The sequence below is a fragment of the Mus musculus genome, chromosome 4 (assembly GCF_000001635.26).
Source record: "Mus musculus strain C57BL/6J chromosome 4, GRCm38.p6 C57BL/6J".
Classification (NCBI taxonomy): Eukaryota; Metazoa; Chordata; class Mammalia; order Rodentia; family Muridae; genus Mus; species Mus musculus.
In genome coordinates this window covers 37,300,908-37,319,414 of record NC_000070.6, presented here as the reverse complement: position 1 = coordinate 37,319,414, position 18,507 = coordinate 37,300,908, and the positions used below count along the sequence as shown (strand labels likewise).

The following is an 18,507-nucleotide window of genomic DNA, read 5'->3' as shown; positions in this document are numbered from 1 at the left end:
GAAGTCATGGTGGTTTTTTTTCCTAAACCTAAAAATGATTCCATAGTACTTCTACCAATTTTTTTCAAAATATAATTATCCCAGTGTATAATGATATGCTAGATTATATTATCATTCCATGGTCTCTGTAATAAATAATCATTATAATAACATTTATCCTTGTCTTGATCTGGAGTCCAAAAGTCTATACCTAGTTGCACTGGGACATAATAAAGTTGCTGGCAGAGGTATGCACTCACCATCAATCAAAGAATCGATTCCTTAGTTCTTCCCATCTTCCTTGGTTTGAGGCCCCTTGTGGACAATATCTGATTCTTTGACAACGTTGTCTATTCTGTATTTGAATAATCCCCCTTTTACATCTAACTTGAAACTATTATTAAAGCCTGAATATTTAAGTATCCATACCTTGATCCCACAGTTGCCATAATATACTATTGTCATGTCTGGTGTATCTTTTATCACAACCATTTTCTGACAATTTATTGAAGATCTATAAAAGCAATAAAGAATAGATTCAAGGACAATTAATGTTACTTTAGCTATCAAAGGATACTATTTTAACTTAGAAAAGATTAAATATTCTGCTTTATTTTTAATACATCATTGTGAGGCACAAAATTATTAAATGAGTTTCTCTTCTTTCTTATTGAAATCATAGGTTTTTAATTAATGAATAATATTTTATATAATGGCAAGTCTAAAAATATGTACAATCAATTGCAAAATTATGATTAGTTATTTAATAGGGCAATCTGGTAAATACCAAATCCTCTTGTTATTATTTTAACAAATATTTTAAATATTTGTTTGCTCAATCTACTTTATTATCTAAAGGCCTAAGAACATATTTTATTCTATGTCCTCAGTATAAAATACTAGCAGTATGCTAGCTGGAAAAGAAAGTAAATCATTGAGTCAAAAATGTACCTTACTAACTAATATTGTCATTAATACCAACTCATTTGAAAAGAATATTTCAGTTTTTGGCTATCACAGATAAGACAGCTATGAACATAGTAGAGCCCACACCCCTGTGGTATGGTGGGTGTCTTTGGGTATATGCCCAAGAGTGGTATATCTGGCTCTTCAGGTAGATCTATTTCTAATTTTCTGAGGAATCTCCAGATTGATGTCCAGAGTGGTTGTACCACATTTCAATCCCATCTGCAATGGAGGAAACAACCCAGATGCCCCAAAATGGTAAAATGGATACAGAAAATATGGTTCATTAACATCTATTCAGATATTAAGAACGAAGACATCATAAGTTTTTCAGCCAAGTGGATGGAACTAGAAAATATCATACTGAGTGAGGTAACTCAGACTCAAAAGGACATGTATGATATATACTCACTGTTAAGTGGATATTAGTAAAAAAAAGTACAGAATACCTAGGATAAAATCCACAGAACTCAAGAAGTTTAACAAGCCAAAGGACCCAAGTAAGGATGCCTCAATCCTACTTTTTAGGGAAAAGAAAGCAATTTTGGGCAGCAGAAAGAAGGATGTACCTGGATGGGAGAGGGAAGGGGAAGAGCAAAGAGAAACATGATTAGGTAGTTAGGAGGCAAGAGAGAAGCCCTGAGCAAGAAGAGTGAATGGGAATATGCAACCTCAGCGGGGTAGGGGGTTGTAAAAGTACCAGAGACCTTGGAGGTAAGAGGGACTCAAATGGAGGAACCTTAGATGAAATGCTAAACAGTGGAGAGAGGAAACTTGTAGAGTCTACCTCCAGTAGAAAGACAAGGCACCAAGTGAAGGGAGGGTGTTGCCATCCCATAGTCAAAAACTCTAACCCAGGATTGCTCCTGACCAAAAGTACTGCAGGGACAAAAATGGAGAACAGACTGAAGGAAAGGTTGTCCAGTGACTAGCACGAACTGGGACCCATCTCAAGGGGAGGATCCAAGGCCCGACACTATTACTGATGCTGTGATGTGCTTACAGACAGGAGCCTAGCATGGATGTCCTCTGAGAGACCCACCAAACACCTGACTGAGACAGATACAGATGTTTATACCCAGGCATGGGATCTCTGTGGTTGAATTAGGCAAAGGCTGGAAGTAGATGAGGAGGACAACCTGATAGGAAGACCAGCAGTCTCAACTAACTTGGACCCCTGATATCTCTCAGACAATGGGCCACCAACAAGGCAGCATATAGTAGCTGACCCAAGGCCCCAACATATATACATCAGAGGACTTCCTGAACTGGTCTCAGTGAGAGGAGAGGTGCCTAAACTTCAAAAGACGTGAGGCCCCAGAAATTGGCAAGCCTGGTAGGGATTGGAAGTTGGGAGGATTGGGGACGTCTTCTTGGAGACAAGGGTAAGAGGAATGGGATGAAGTTCTGTGGGAAGGAAGACCGGGAGGGGTAGTGAATGTAAAAATAATACAAAAATTTTCACGCAACTCTTGGGGTATAATTTTCACCCCAGGAAAGTTAATCTATTTTTTCTGACTCTTTATTCTTAGATTCTTGTAAAGCAGAATTGTTAAAAGTCTTACAGGTATTAGAAATATACTCTCAGTGTTATAAAGGGAAAATTGTCGGGAACACCACATTTTACAAGTTTGTTTGCACTGTCCTTTTTCTGTTTCAACTGAATACTGAAGCAAGGCAATGGAAAGGAACAGCAGTCTATGTCAGTAGACTTCATAGTTTTGTATTTAAATAAAATAGGTGTGGAAGCAGCTGCTACTTGATATCACCTAACTGCACTAATTAGACCTTACATGTACAGTTGCAATAGGCATTTAAAAGAAAAATGTTGACAATTGTTACTAGATATTATACAGCATAAAATGAATGGAAACTGATAGAGTATCTAATGAAAGTTATCAGAATGACTCATAAGGAAAAGACATACTTTCATAAAGCAGAGAACGAGACTTGTGTTAAGTAGAAATATTTTAAATGTGTAGGTTCTACATCCTTTGCAATTTTTTCCAATAAATTTTGTGACTCAGACATGAAATGCAGTTTCCTTGTAATCTCCTCCATGGAGTCCAGTCATTTTCTGAATTTTCCTTTTTTCTCATAAGAGGTCCTCTACATTTTGCTAGATTTTGTCTTCTCTGAGACACAAAGTAAGCTTGTAGTCACAGATTTACCCCAATTATAATCCAGTGTTCCCTACTATTATAGAAAAATTAAATGGTACTTAATGAAACTTGTTGCTTAAACAAGCAAAACTTCAGTAAACTATATCTACTGTGGATGTCTATAAGTACCTATGAAATGAGAGAGAGGAGTTAAGTAAAATGTTTGCACTTTAAGGAGAGATAAGGACAAAAGTAGAGTGTTTAAAATTATTAGAAAAGGAAGATGTGAGAGGTGTCACATGGCATGTATGAAGAGCACAATGTGAAGCATTAAAAAACATAAAGAAACTGTATAGAAAGAAAAAACCAAATGAATAGAAATTGATAAAAACAGAACAAGTATCAAGATGTTGTAGTCAAATATGCTGAACATACAGACAAAAAATAAAATAAAAAGAAGAAGAAGAAGAAGAAGAAGAAGAAGAAGAAGAAGAAGAAGAAGAGGAAGAAGGGGAAGGGGAAGGGGAAGTAGAAGGAGAAGGAGAAAGAGGGAGAAGGAGAAGGAGGAGAAGGAGAAGGAGGAGGAGGAGGAGCAGGAGGAGGAGGAGGAGGAGGAGGAGGAGAAGAAGAAGAAGAAGAAGAAGAAGAAGAAGAAGAAGAAGAAGAAGAAGAAGAAGAAGAAGAAGAAGAAGAAGAAGAAGGGGAAGGGGAAGTAGAAGGAGAAGGAGAAAGAGGGAGAAGGAGAAGGAGGAGAAGGAGAAGGAGGAGGAGGAGGAGCAGGAGGAGGAGGAGGAGGAGGAGAAGAAGAAGAAGAAGAAGAAGAAGAAGAAGAAGAAGAAGAAGAAGAAGAAGAAGAAGAAGAAGAAGAAGAAGAAGAAGAAGAAGAAGAAGAAGAAGAAGAAATAATGACCCTAGGGAAGAAGGTGAGCTCACAGAGCTCACAATGTGAGAGTCAGAGAGCAAAGGGAAAAGATGTGTCTCTGAAAGATTTGGAGGCAATGCACACTAGGACACAATGACTCTTTCTAAAATGAAAGGCTCTTTCTCCACTGTGAACAAAACAGGAAGCTTGGACAAGGTGTTCTGTGCTTATTATTTGACTCTCACTTCTGAATGATATCTGTATAGTATAGAATGGCGAGGAGGTCCATGATGAAACAGGTCCTTCAAAGACTATTCGGTACTTGTTTAGTGAGCAGAACATTCCAGTCTGTAGCAGAATACACCAAGTTCCCGCAGGCTTCTGTTTTGTGAAGTTTCTTTTAAAGACTTCATTGATCTAAATCAATACTAGACCAGGCATCGGAAGTCTTTATCTTGAGTTTCATATACTACTTTATGGCAAGTTCCTGCCTCAGTATCATTTGTGACTGGAAGAAAATAGGGTAGATATATTATTTAAATTACTTCAGCAATTTTACATCTTTTTCCAAGTCACTATAAGGCTGAAAATGAAAAAGAAGAATTCATAGTAATAATATTATTCACACACAAGAGTCAAGAGCTAGAATTATGCTTTAAATATTAACATTTTATAGTGAATAATTTTGTGCTATATACTGTATTTATGTTTGGTTTGTTTATGTTCTTTGAAATTCCTCATTTTTATCACTGAGTCATTTGTATTTGTCCTTTCTGGTTTGGTGTTGATTGCTTTTGTTTTTGCTTTTTAATGTAGGCACTTAGGACTATAAACTCCCTCTTAGACTTGTTTTTATTTTGTTCCAGACCAGATGCTTCTTTACAACTTGGCCAGATGTTATCCTTCTCATTGCTTCATCCTCCCATCTAAAATTTACTCCTTATTCTCACCTTGCTGGTCTTGACACAAGCACTGAATACTGACTTGAAAAATCCTTTCTTCACAAGTAAAACAGAGTTGTGTGTTTATAGAAATCTAGAAAATAATTAATATAAAATACATAAAATAATTTAGGTTAAAGAAAGCTTACTGGTAATTTAGCATACTTAGGCAGAGGAATGAAAAAAAAACATGTTAAAATATATATCACAAAAGCAGTATATACTTTAGATAGCATCTGAAACTTTTGAAGAATTTGAAATGCTTGTATTTTATGAAAATTAGTTATTTTTAAGCAGCATTACTATTTTCATCTTTTTCAAACACTAAACCAAATATAACATGGAAAAAACCACATTGTTTCTGGTAGGAATGTTAATATCATTCAAAAATAAATAGTTCAGTTATGAATGAGTTTATAAAGGTGTACTTGATATTCAGTCATTGAAGCACCTAAGTTCAAACATTTGATCCCACAGAGAAAAGAGGGAACCAGCTCTCAAATTTATCTTCTTATTTCTATACATGCTGTGTTATTACTGGGCCCATATCAAAATATTAGTTATAATAAAATATCTTCAATTCATAAAAGTTTCCAAAGGAATAGAAAAAAATTTTTCAAACAAATATATGTATAATAGCATGAATGATTAATTTAATATTTTGTTAATGTAAAATTATAATAGCTCTCATAAGTGAACAATAATGCCATCCCTGCAAAAATGCCACCATTCAACAAGACATATATGTATGCATACATCCATCAATATATATATCACCCTTTATCAATTCGGTTTTGGTTAAGGACCTAATTGCTCAGATTCTACAGAAATGTGTTTAAATCTTGAAGGAAGGAAATATTAAGTTATTTTAGTTGACATTATACTACACATATTAGTTATATACTATTTTGCTCAGAAAGTAGTTTATATTTTATTACAAAATTATAATATAAAACATTTGCTTCTTTCTCAGGTCCTCCTACCACTTTTTAAGACTGTGGTACTAACATTTATCTCTTAAAATAGCTGAATAATTTGTCTTTCCACTGACCTTTATCAACCTTATCTCTCAATGTCCAACCAATGTGTGGTCTTAAGCCCATTCACTCTGCAAAGCACACAAAATAAGCAGGATTTAACTCTTCCCATGTTGTGCATCACTTTTTATTGCTTTTTCATGTTTCCTTTGACTTACAAAACCCACAACACAGTTTTCTACAGTTGAATTATTGATTGGATCTTGCAATATCTCTAAAGGCAGTACCTTTGATTTACTTAGCTATTTTTCTCTAACAAATGTCTGAAGCAGTGTGATTCAGCCCTCTCATGATTGAACAAATGCAACATATAACAATGTCATCTTTTTGGCTCAGAGATCTAAAATCCTGTGTCAGATTAAAATTGGTGGAGAGAAAACTAATGGCTCTGAGTTATATTTACAGGATATTTAAGTGAAAATATTAAATAGCTTCAGGAATATTTATGAAGGAATATATATGAAGATGATAGCAGTAATGTCTGTTTCTTAGACAAATATACTAACACCAACATACAAGCATGTGAACACACACATACACAGACACACACACACACACACACACACACACAAACAGCACAATACAAAAAGACCTTACCTCAGGAAAGATCCAGAAAAATGGAAGCATACCTAACAACAAACTCAAATAATATAACTGACATATAGAACTCATGAAACATGTCTATGTTTCTTATGAATATGACTGCATGAAAACCATCATTAATATTGAGTTGAATGCTCAAGAAGATTGAAAGAGAATGGAAGATCTGCACAAAGAAAAAATATGGAGAGGTAAAATTGTGTTAGTGTATTTGCAGATAAATAGTGGTGTATGTAATTTGTAGTGATAGAAAGGGAGCCTATTGATTCTATAAAGTTGAAATTAATTTTTGCTTGCAAGATTGGGTGATAGTTGGTTAAGCTATGCTATGTGCTTAATAAACAAACCAGTGTCTTAACAGAAAGAGGAATTGCATCATATGAACTTTAATTGTATACTAATTGACTTAGAAAAAATTTTGGTTTTGTTATTATTTAGTAAATTACAAAATTACATGTAATAAATGTATATAAACTAAATTTTATTTAGTTGGTATTACTTTCTGCTTAATTTTAGTAAGAAGCCTATGTGTGTGTGTGTGTGTGTGTGTGTGTGTGTGTGTGTGTATTCAATAGCAAATGTTTTTTTTTTTTTCACACATTAATAGGTATTTCTTGTGGCGTCTCCTTCCTCTATGCTCCTTGTTTCTTTCTATGCTTCTTCCTCTGATTTGGATCCATCCCCTTTCTGTCATTAATTATTAAATAAACTCTTCTATAGGATTATAATAACACTACATTAACATATTATAACATAGACACAGGAACTGCAGAGCAGCTGGGGACTCTGTGCTCTCCATACTCAAATCCTGACTGAAGAAAGCCGGCTCCCAGGAGTGCTGATACATCTAAGATAACAGGTGAAATCACCACTATTGCTTCAATACCTGGCCCAAGTGGGACCTTCCAGGAGGCCACAGGACACAGGAACCTCTGAACAGCCAGAGACAGACAGGACCTTCTGGTTCCCATCTGTGCCCTGGAACTAATCCTGTGTCACAGTTCTCTGCACACAAATTCCTTCCAGAGAGAGTTGGTATCCCAGGAGTGCTTATACACCTATGATCACAGGATCACAGGCTCACAGGAAGGACAAGGTAAAGTCAGAGACAGCAAAACCAGCTAAAACCAGAGATAACCACAAGGACATAAGCAACAGAAGCCAATGCTACTTGGTTTCATCAGAACCCAGTTCTCACACCAGAGCAAGCCCTGGATACCCCAACACTCATGAAGAGCAAGATTCTGATTTAAAATCACATCTCATGATGGTAATGATAGAAGACTTTAGTAAGATCTTTACTAAATCCCTTAAATAGCTCCAGCCACATATGTAGCAGAGGATGACCTTGTTGGGCAACCAGGGGAGGAGAGACCTTTGGCCCCAGTGTAGGTAAACTTGAGGGTAGGGAGACAGGAGTGGGTGGGTAGGAGGGGAAACACCCTTAAAGAAAAAGGGAGAGGGGAAATAGGGTAGTGGGCTTCCGGGGGCTTGGGGGGGGTGGACCTGGAAAGGGGATAATATTTGAAATGTGAATAAAGAAAATATCAAAAAGTAATAAAAAAGCAAAAAACAAAAACAAACAAAGAAACAAAGAAACAAAGAGAAAAAACAAAAAAGGAGAACACAGGTAAACAGGTAGAAGCCATTTAAAGAGGGAACACATATATCCCTTAAAGAAATGGAAGAAAACATAAAGAAACGAGTGATAATATTGAACAAATCCAAAAATGGAAATAGAAGCAATAAAGAAATCACAAAGGGAGACAAGCCTAGAAATAGAAAACATAAGAAAGAGATCAGGAGTCATAGATTCAAGTATCACCAACAGAATACAAGAAATAGAAGAGAGAATCTCGGGTATAGAAGATACCATAGAAAATATTGACACACCAGTCAAAGAAAATGCAAAAAGGTCATAACCCAAAATTTTCAGGAAATCCAGCACACAATGAAAGACCAAACTTAATTATACTATGTATAGAAGAGACTAAAGATTCCCAACTTAAAGGGCCAGTAAATATCTTCAGGAAAATTATAGAAGAAAACTTCCCTAGCCTGAAGAAAGAGATGTCCATAAACAAACAAGAAGTCTACAAAACCTCAAATAGATTGGATCAGAAAAGAAATTCCTCCTATCACATATTAATCAAAATACCAAATGCACAAAAAAAGAAAGAATATTAAAAGCAGTAAGGGGGAATATCAAGGAATATATAAATGCTGACTTATCAAAATTATACCAGTCTTCTCAACAGAGACTATGAAAGCTAGATCCTGGGCATATGTCATACCAACACTAAGAGAACACAAATGCCACTGCATGGTACTATACCCAACAAAAATCTCAGTTACCATAGATGGAGAAACCAAGATATTCCATGACAAAACCAAATGTAAACAATATTTTCCCACCAATCCAGCCCTACAAAGAATAATAGAGGGAAAACTCCAACACAAACTTCTATACCCTAGAAAAAGTAAGAAAGAAATCTTCTTTCATCAAACCCCAAAATAGCCATAGAAACATAATTTCACCTCTAACAACAAAAATAACAGGAAGCAACAATCACTGGGCCTTAATATCTCTTAACATCAATGGATTAAGTTCCCCAATAAAAAGACATAGACTAATAGCTTGGATACATAAACAGGACCCAGCATTTTGCTGCATACAGGAAACTCACCTAGATGACAAAGACAGACACTACCTCAGAATAAAAGGATGGAAAAAATTTTCCAAGCAAGCAAGAAAGAAACTGGAGTAGCAATTTTAATCTCAAATAAAATCAACTTTCAACAAAAAGTTATCAAAAAAGTTAAGGAAGGACACTTCATACTTACCAAATGAAAAATCTACCAAGATGAACCCTCAGTTATGAACATCTATGATCCAAATGCAAGGGCAGCAATATTTAGAAAAGAAATTTTAGAAAAATTCAAAGCACACACTGCATCTCACACAATAATAGTGATAGATTACAACCCCCCACACTCATCAATGGGCAGATCATGGAAACAGAAACTAAACAGAGACACAGTGAAACCAGCAGAAGTTATGAACCAAATGGATTTAACAGATATCTGTAGAACATTTCATCCTAAAACAAAAGAATAAACTTCTCAGCACCTCATGGTACCTTCTCCAAAACTGACCACATAATTGATGAAAAAACAAGCCTCAACAAATGCAAGAAGATTGAAATGGTCCCATACATCTGACCAAATCATCATGGACTAAGGCTGGTGTTCAAAAACAACAGAAAGCCCATATATGGAAGCCGAACAACTCTTTACTCAATGATAACTTGGTCAGAGAATGAAGAAGGAACAAAATTAAAGACTTTTTTAGAATTTAATGAAAATGAAGGCATAACATATCCAAATTTATGGGACACAATGAAAGTAGTGCTAAGATGAAAACTTATAGCTCTAGGTCCCTCCAAAAAGAAACTAGAGAGCCCATATTCTAGCAGTTTAACAGCATATCTGAAAGCTCAAGAACAAAAAAGAAGTAAATACACCCAAGAGGAGTAGACTCTTGGAAATAATCAAGCTCAGGGAAGAAATCAACCATGTAGAAACAAAAAGAATTATAAAAAGAATCAACAACACCAGGAGTTGGTTCTTTGAAAAATCATCAAGCTAAATAAACCCTTAGCCAGACTAACCAGAGGGCATTATCCAAAATAAGGAAATCAGGAAAGAAAAGGGAGATATAACAAAATAAACTGAGGATGTTTAAAAAGTTATCAGATTATTCTATAAAACCTATATTTAACAAAGCTGGAAATTCACATAACCCCTAAAGAAATAGAAGCAGTCATTAAAAGTCTCCCAAACAAAACAAAACAAAACAAAAAAAGCCCAGGACTAAATGGTTTTAGTGCAGAATTCTATCAGACCTTCAAAGAAAACCTAATACCAATACTCTTTAAACTATTCCACAGAAGAGAGATAAAAGGAACACTATCTTATTTGCTCTATGAAGCATAATCCCAGTCACTTATTATAAATATTTGAAAGAGTTGTGAGTATTTTTAGTGACCCCTAGACTCTGAAATAAAACCCCTTTCTGACTAAAATTGGAAATAGTACAAAGCAATATACACAAACATAACTATTTAGAAGGAAGATTAAATATATGATTCTATATAACATAACAATATTTTCTATTATGAGATCTATATCTTTCCTAGCCATTGGTACTCTAGTGATCTGAAGGAGAATAGCACAAAAAAATTCACTTATTTACATACTTGTTTCCTCAGTTGAAAGAATTACTTGGGAAGGATTACAAGGCATGGCCTTGTTAGAAAGGTGTATCATTGGGAGCAGATTTTGAGGTTTCAAAAGATTGTACCAGTGTCTTCTCTGCCTCCTGCTTGTATTCTGCTATATGAATTCTCACTTTCAGCTTGAGTCCATATGCCTGCTGCATTATCCTGTGTTGCCCTTCCACATTGAATGGCATGTTAAGGAGCTCAGAAGACAGTTCACAGAGCCATAAAAATAGTACCAGGCTCATTTTAGAATTTTTAGAGGGAAACTATATTAACAACAAGGCTAGGTATATGACTGCTTTCTATTGTCCCAGAAATTTGCCAGACACTAAGTAAAAAGAAATTGACTAATATTTTCACCACAACAGATTTCAATCCCAAATAAGAGAGTGTTTGCTTGCAATCATAAATAATATTTCTATGAATTAGGGAAGGCGGAAAGGAGCTGAGGAAAAGGGTGATCATAGGAGGACCAGCAGTCTCAATTAATCTGGACCTCTGAGATCTCTCAAACCTCTGACCACCAAACAGACAGCATATACCTGCTGATATGAGGCCCCAAACACACATAGAGTAGAGGACTTTCGGATTTGTGTTCATTCAGAGATGATGCACCTAACTCTCAAGAGACTGGAAGCCCCAGGAATTTTAGAGGTCAGGTGTTATGGGGGTTGGAAGCTTCCACTTAGAGATGGGATGGGATGAGGAAGAGATGTGGGATGTGGAACAGACAGAGGGTGGATGGGGACATGTGGAACTGAATATAAAGTATAAAAAATAAATTAAAAATAAAGCTGTCTGGTCCTTGCTGCTCATGCAGACCCCTAGTTGGTCTGTTCCCATGAAGTTTCCATATCCCAATCCATCCTAGAGGACCCACTGCACTCAGAGCAGTTGGAGCCACTGCACTCACAGCAGTTGATCAGTTGAGGAACCTCTGCACTCAGAGCAGTTGAGGATCAGCTGCTCTCAGCACAGTTGGACAACAGCTTGACTGCTCTACTGAAGATCCAACAATCTAAAGGCCTCCCAGGAGATCTGCTGCAGCCAGGGCAACAGATCAGCAGCTTCTCTGTTCCAGTGAAGAGCCCCCAATTGGAATACCCCACAAGTGGTTTGATACAACCGGGGCCCCAAGCCTACCAGGAGATGTGAAGCAACCCAGGTACAAAAGAGACAGACTCCATACAGTCACCCAGATTAAAGAATGTCATGGATATCCAGATGACTAAAGGAAAGCCCAAGACCATGTGCAACAGAAGCCAAAATACAGAGCATCATCAGAAACCAGTTATCCCACCACAACAAGCTCTATATACAAAAACACACAAGAAAATCAGGAAGCTGTCCTAAAATCCTATCTCAAGGAGATGATAAAGTTCTTTAAGGAGGATATTAATAACTAACTGAAAGAAATACAGAAAAACATAGGTAAACAGGTGAAGGAATTAAATAGAGCAATCAAAGACCTAACAGTGAAAGTAGAAACAACAAAGAAAACACAAATGGAAGGAAACCTGGAAATGGAAAACCTAGAAAAGAGGCCAGGAATTAAAGATGTAAGAATCACCAAAATAATACAAATGATAGAAGAGAGTACCTCAGGTGTAGAAGATACCATAGAAGAGATTAACACAGCTGTCAAGGAAAATCCAAAATGTAAAAAACGCCTAAGCCAAAGTGTCCAGGAAATTCAGGACACAATGAAAATACCAAATCAAAGGATAATCAGAATAAGGAGAACGAAGAGTCCCAGCTCAAAGGATCTGAAAATGTCTTCGGCAAAAATCATAGAAGAAAATGTTCCTATCCTAAAGAAAGAGATTAAAGGATTAAAAAGCAACATAGGACACCAAATAAATGCTGCCAGAAAAGAAAATTTTCTCATCACATAATTATCAAAAATCTAAAAGCACAGAGCAAAGAAAGACTATTAAAACCTGCAAGGGGAAAAGGCCAAGTAACATACAAAGGATGATCTATCAGAATTACACCAGATTTCTCAACAGAGACTATGAAAGCCAAAAGAACCTGGTCAGAAGTCATGCAGACTCTAAGAGAACACAAATGCCAGATCAGGCTACCATACTCAGCAAAACTCTCAATCAACATAGATAGAGAAATCAAAATATTCCAGAACAAAACCAAATTCAAACAGTATCTATATACCAACACAGCCCTAAAGAGGATCATAGAGGAAAACTCCAACACAAGGAAGATACCTGCACCAAAGAAAGGACAAAATATTAAGCATCTCACTACAAAGTCAAAAGCAGAGAGCCACAAGCACATAAAGCTACCTACAAAAACAAAACTTAACAGGAAACAACAGCCATCTTTCTTTACTATCTCTCAATATTAATGGACACAACTCATCTATAAAAAGACATAAGCTGACAGACTGTATACATGAACAAATGGAAGCATTTTGATGCAAACATTGAACTCATCCCAACAACAAAGACAGCCATCATCTTAGAGTAAAAGTATGGAAAAGGTCTTCCAAGCAAATGGTCCAAGGAAACAAGCAGAAGTTGCCACTCTAATATCCAATAAAATAGACTTTCAACCAAAAGTTATCAAGCATAAGGAAGAAGAATACTTCATATTCATCAAGGGGAAAATCCACCAAGAGAAAATCTCAATTCTGAACATCTAGGCCCCAAATACAAGAACACCCAAATCCATAACAGAAACTTCACTAAAACTCAAAACACACATTGAGCCCCTTGCAATAATAGTGGGAGATTTCAACACCACACTATCACAAATGGAGAGTTCACTGTAACAGAAACTAAACAGAGACACAGTGAAACTAAAAGAGGTTATGTACCAAATGGATTTGACAGATGTCTACAGACATCTCCCTAAACAAAAGAATGTACCTTCTCAGCACTTCATGGTACCTTCTCCAAAATCAACCATATAATCAGTAACCAAACAGACCTCAACAGATACAAGAAGATTGATATAATACCATGCATCCTATCAGATCACTGTGGCCTAAGGTTGGTTTTCAATAACAGTGAAGACTACAGAAAGCCCACATACACATGGAAACTGAACAACTCTTTATTCAATGATAACTTGGTCAAGGAAGAAAGAAAGAAAGTCAAGGAAGAAAGAAAGAAAGTCAAGGAAGAAAGAAAAAAAGAAAGGAAGGAAGGAAGGAAGGAAGGAAGGAAGGAAGGAAGGAAGGAAGGAAGGAAGGAAGGAAATAAATTAGACTTCTTGGAACTTAATGAAAATGTTGACACATCATACCCAAACTTATGGGACACTAAGAGCACTGTTTTCATTGCACTAAGTGGCCTGCTAAAGAAACTGGAGATACCTTACACTAAAAACTTAAAAGAAAACCTGAGAGCTCTAGAACAAAAAGAAGCAAACCCAAGAGGAGTAGAAGGCAGGAAATAGTCAAACCCAGGGCCAAAATCAACCAAATAGAAACACAGAAATCACTATCAAGAATCAACAAAACCAAACGCTGGTTCTTTGAAAGAATCAACAGGATAGATAACCCCCCAGCCAAGCTAACAAAAGGCCAAGAGGCAGTATCCAAACTAATGTAATTTGAAATGAATAGGAACCATAACAACAGAAACAAAGGAAATTCAAAAAATAATCATCAGATCCTACTATAAAAGCTTATACTCAACAAAACTGGAAAATCTAGATGAAATGGATGGTTTTCTAGACAGCTATCATATTTAACCAGTTAAATCAAGAGCAGGTAATCTATCTAAACTGGCCAATATCACACAAGGAAATAGAAGAAGTCATTAAAAGCATCCCAACCAAAAAAAAAAAAAAAAAAAAAAAATCCCAGGGCCAAATGGTTTCAGTGCAGAATTCTACCAGCCATTCAAAGAAGACCTGATACCAATTTTCCTCAAACTATTACATGAAATAGACCAGAAGGAACACTACCTAACTTATTCTATGAAGCCACGATTTAGAACCAGAAGGAACACTACCTAACTCGTTCTATGAAGCCACAATTACTCTGACACCTAAAGCACATGAGGACGGAACCAAAAAAGAGAATTTTAGGCCAATCTTACTTATGAATATTGATGCAAAAATACTCAATAAATTTCCAAGAACATATCAAAACCATCATTCACCACTATCAAGTAGGCTTCATCCCAGGGATGTAAGGTTAGTTTAATATGTGAAAATTCATTAACATAATCCACTACATAAACAAACTCAAAGTAAATAAATCACATGGTCATCTCCTTAGATGCAGAAATAAGTATTTGAGAAAATACAACACCCCTTCATGTTTAAAGTATTGGAGAAATCAGAAATTCAAAGCCCATAACTAAACATAATAAAAGCAATTTACTGCAAACCAACAGCCAATATCAAAATAATAGAGGCATAATTAAAGCAATCCCACTGAAATTGGGCAAAAGACCAGGATGCCCACTTTCTCCATATCTATTCAATATACTCCTTGAAGTGTTGCCTATAACAATGGGACTAAAAAAGACATCAAGGGGATACAAATTGGTAAAGAAGAAATAAAGTTATCACAAAACACACATTGTGTACCAGAGAACTTCTCCAACTGATAAACAACTTCAACAAAGTGAATGGGTATAAAATTATCTCAAACCTGTAGCTTTCCTTTATATAAAGAATAAAAAGGCTGAGAAAGAAATTAAGGAAACAATACCCTTGTCAATAACAAGAAATAGTATAAAATATCTTGGGGTAACACTAACCAAGCAAATGAAAGACCTGTATGAAAATAATTTCAAGTCTCTCAAGAAAGAAATCAAAGAAGATATCAGAAAATGGAGAGATTCCCCATACTCATGGATTGGCAGAATTAACGATAAGAATGACCATCCTACCAAAGGCAATCTATAGAATCAGTATAATCCCCATCAAAATCCCAACACAATTCTTCAAAGTCATGGAAAGAGCAATTCTCAAATTCATCTTGAAAGGCTAAAAACCCAGACTACTGAAAATAATTCTCACCAATAAAAGAAAGGCTGGGGGTATCACCATCTCTGACCTCAAGCTTTACTACAGAGCAATAGTTATAAAAATGTCATGATATTGGTACAGAGACAGACACATTGATTAATGGAATAGAATTGAAGATCCTAAAATAAAACCACACCTGGTCACTTGATCTTCAACAAAGAAAGCAAAAATATACAATGGAATAAAGAAAGCATCTTCAATAAATGTTGCTGGTCTAACTGACTATCTGTATGTAGAAGAATGAAAATAGACCCATATTTGTCACCTTGTACAAAGGTCAAGTCCAAGTGGATCAAGGACTTCAACATAAAACCCAGTGCACTGAATAGAAAGTGGGACTTATCATGACACCCCCCCCTACACACACACACACACACACACACACACACACACACACACACACACCCGTGAAAGACCAATAAGCAGCTGAAAGGGTCAGATGCAGATATTTGCACCCAACCAACAGAAGGAAGCAACTGACCCCTGTTGTTGAATTAGGGAAGGCTGAAAGAAGCTGAGGAGAAGAGTGATCCTGTAGGAGGACCAGCAGTCTCAATTAATCTGGACCCCCATGATATCTCAAACACTGGACCACCAAATAGCAGACACCAACCGATGTAAGGCTCCTAACACATGTACAGTAGAGGACTTTTGGGTCTGTGTTCATTCATAGATGATGCACCTAACTGTGGGAACTAATAAGGGGGCCCAAGGAAGGAAGGGGGAACCCACAGGACACCAGAGTTTTACCTATTCCCTGGTCTGCCAGGCATGGGAGAGCTGCTATACACTTTCCACTCAGCACTGGATGGGCATTTAAGCCTCTGACCCACTCTTCAGTGGGTGGCCAAGGGGCAGCCCTACCTGGGGAACCCGGGGTTACCTTGCTAAAGCCACCAGGGTTATAAGAAAGAGGGATAAGGGAAGAGAGGTTCCCAACACCTGCAAAAGTGAGGATAGAGGATCTTTATGAGCAGAGACTCTCTTTGATTTAAGAGCTTTATTATAGAAATGCAGGGGTAGAGAGAGGGGGGGATGAGAGGGTGAGAGGAAAGGAGAGAGGAGAGAAGGCAAAGAAAAAGAAAGGAGGAGAGAGGAGTGAGAGAAGTGTGAGGTAAGAGAACAAAGGAGTGAGAGAGACAAGTAACAGAGACAAGTAAGAGAGCAAGATGGGGCTGAACAGCCCTTTTTATGGTCTTTACTGTTGCTAGGTAACTGAGAAGGAGTTTAGCCTGAAGGTCAGAAGCTTGGGCCATTGCCTACTTGACTTCTAGCTGTGCTTCTCTTGTGGGGGCTGTTGGGCCAGTAACTTATGCAGGATCCAGAGTTCCAGGAGCATGAGGGAATGCCTACCATGTCATTTAGGTGAAATATCACCACTGGGGTTCAGACCCTATCTCAACTGGATACCAGCCTGTCTGTGCATAGCCCAATTCCTCACACCTAACCCTCAAGAAACTGGAGGCCCCAGGGAGTTTAGAGTTCAGGTGGGTTGAGGATTATGGGTATCCACGTGGAGACAGGGTGGTGTGGGGAGGAGGTGTGGTACATGAAGCAGATGGACCATGGATAGGGGTGTGTGTGCTGGTAATGGAATATGGAGTGTAAAAAATAAATTAAAAATCAAATAAAACTTAAAAATAGAATTTAAAAAATAAAATTGAATTTAAAAAATATTTTGTACTGATAGTCACAGATTCCTTGGCTGTGGGAAGCCACATGTGCTGTTGCAGAGTGGCACTGACTACTGCTGGCCACCACACATAAGTTTGGACAAACAACCAATGTGTACATATGTAGTAAAGTTTTTTACAAAGACACTGCCTGGCCTGGGCATGATAATGAGGCTTTGGGAGTATAACCAATCAGATGTGAGACTTGCAAATGAGGTATGATAATGAGGCTCTGTGAGGTACAGAGAGAGAGTAGGCAATCAGATGAGGAACATGCAAATGAGGCGTAGTACATAACCAATCTGGGTGTGAGACATGCCTCTCCTAGGCCTATATAAGCAGCACCAGTTCTGGGCTCAGGGTCTCTTCGCCTCTGCAATCAAGCTCTCCCAATAAAAGTGTGCAAAAGGATCCTGTTGCAGCATCATTCTTGCTGGTCGAGTCCGGCGCACGCAAGAAATGGTGCTGAAACCCGGGACAAGAAACATCTTCAGGCACGAGCAAAGACCCCCTGCTACAGGGAAGATTCAAAACTGCATCACGGGGAAGGAGCGGTTAATAAAGGTTCCCGTAAAACAGACTGCTGAGAAGGATCCGGCATGGATTCAAAACTCTTCAGCTGGGGAACAGTGATAATAAAGTGTTCCTGCAAAACAGACTGCTGAAAAGGATCCGACTGCATGGATTCAGAACTCTTCAGCTGAGCAACGGTGGTACCAGGTGAAGAAAATCCACTTTGGGTCCCGATGCGACTGACAAGGACTGACCGTGAAAGAGCAAGATGAACCCCAAGATGATCCTCCTGCTCCTGATAATTGGGATAAGTATACCTTTGTGGGTCATAGTAAGATCATGGCCAGTACCTTTACCGGTACATTTCAATTCTTCTACCTAGCCTTTGTTTTTTGCAAAGGAATGTTTTTTAGATGTGCCTTATGCATGGCAAACTCCTCAAGAGCCACAGGTGTATAAGCGTACTAGTTATCTTTTAAATTATACATTATGCTTTGTGCATAATGTAGATAAACATTTTACACCTTGTATATTTTTTAAGAAAAAG

General features: G+C 37.3%; 1 long non-coding RNA gene across 1 annotated transcript in view; it reads right to left on the bottom strand.

The window, feature by feature from the left end:
• Gm12374 (predicted gene 12374) overlaps positions 1-18,507 on the bottom strand; it is an 83,113-nt gene that overhangs the window by 13,101 nt on the left and 51,505 nt on the right. The window contains exons 4-6 of the long non-coding RNA NR_151605.1: positions 5,902-5,958; positions 4,860-4,944; positions 409-493 (exon numbers count right to left, since the gene is read on the bottom strand). This is a non-coding gene — a long non-coding RNA (predicted gene 12374). The remainder of the gene's footprint in view (positions 1-408; positions 494-4,859; positions 4,945-5,901; positions 5,959-18,507) is intronic.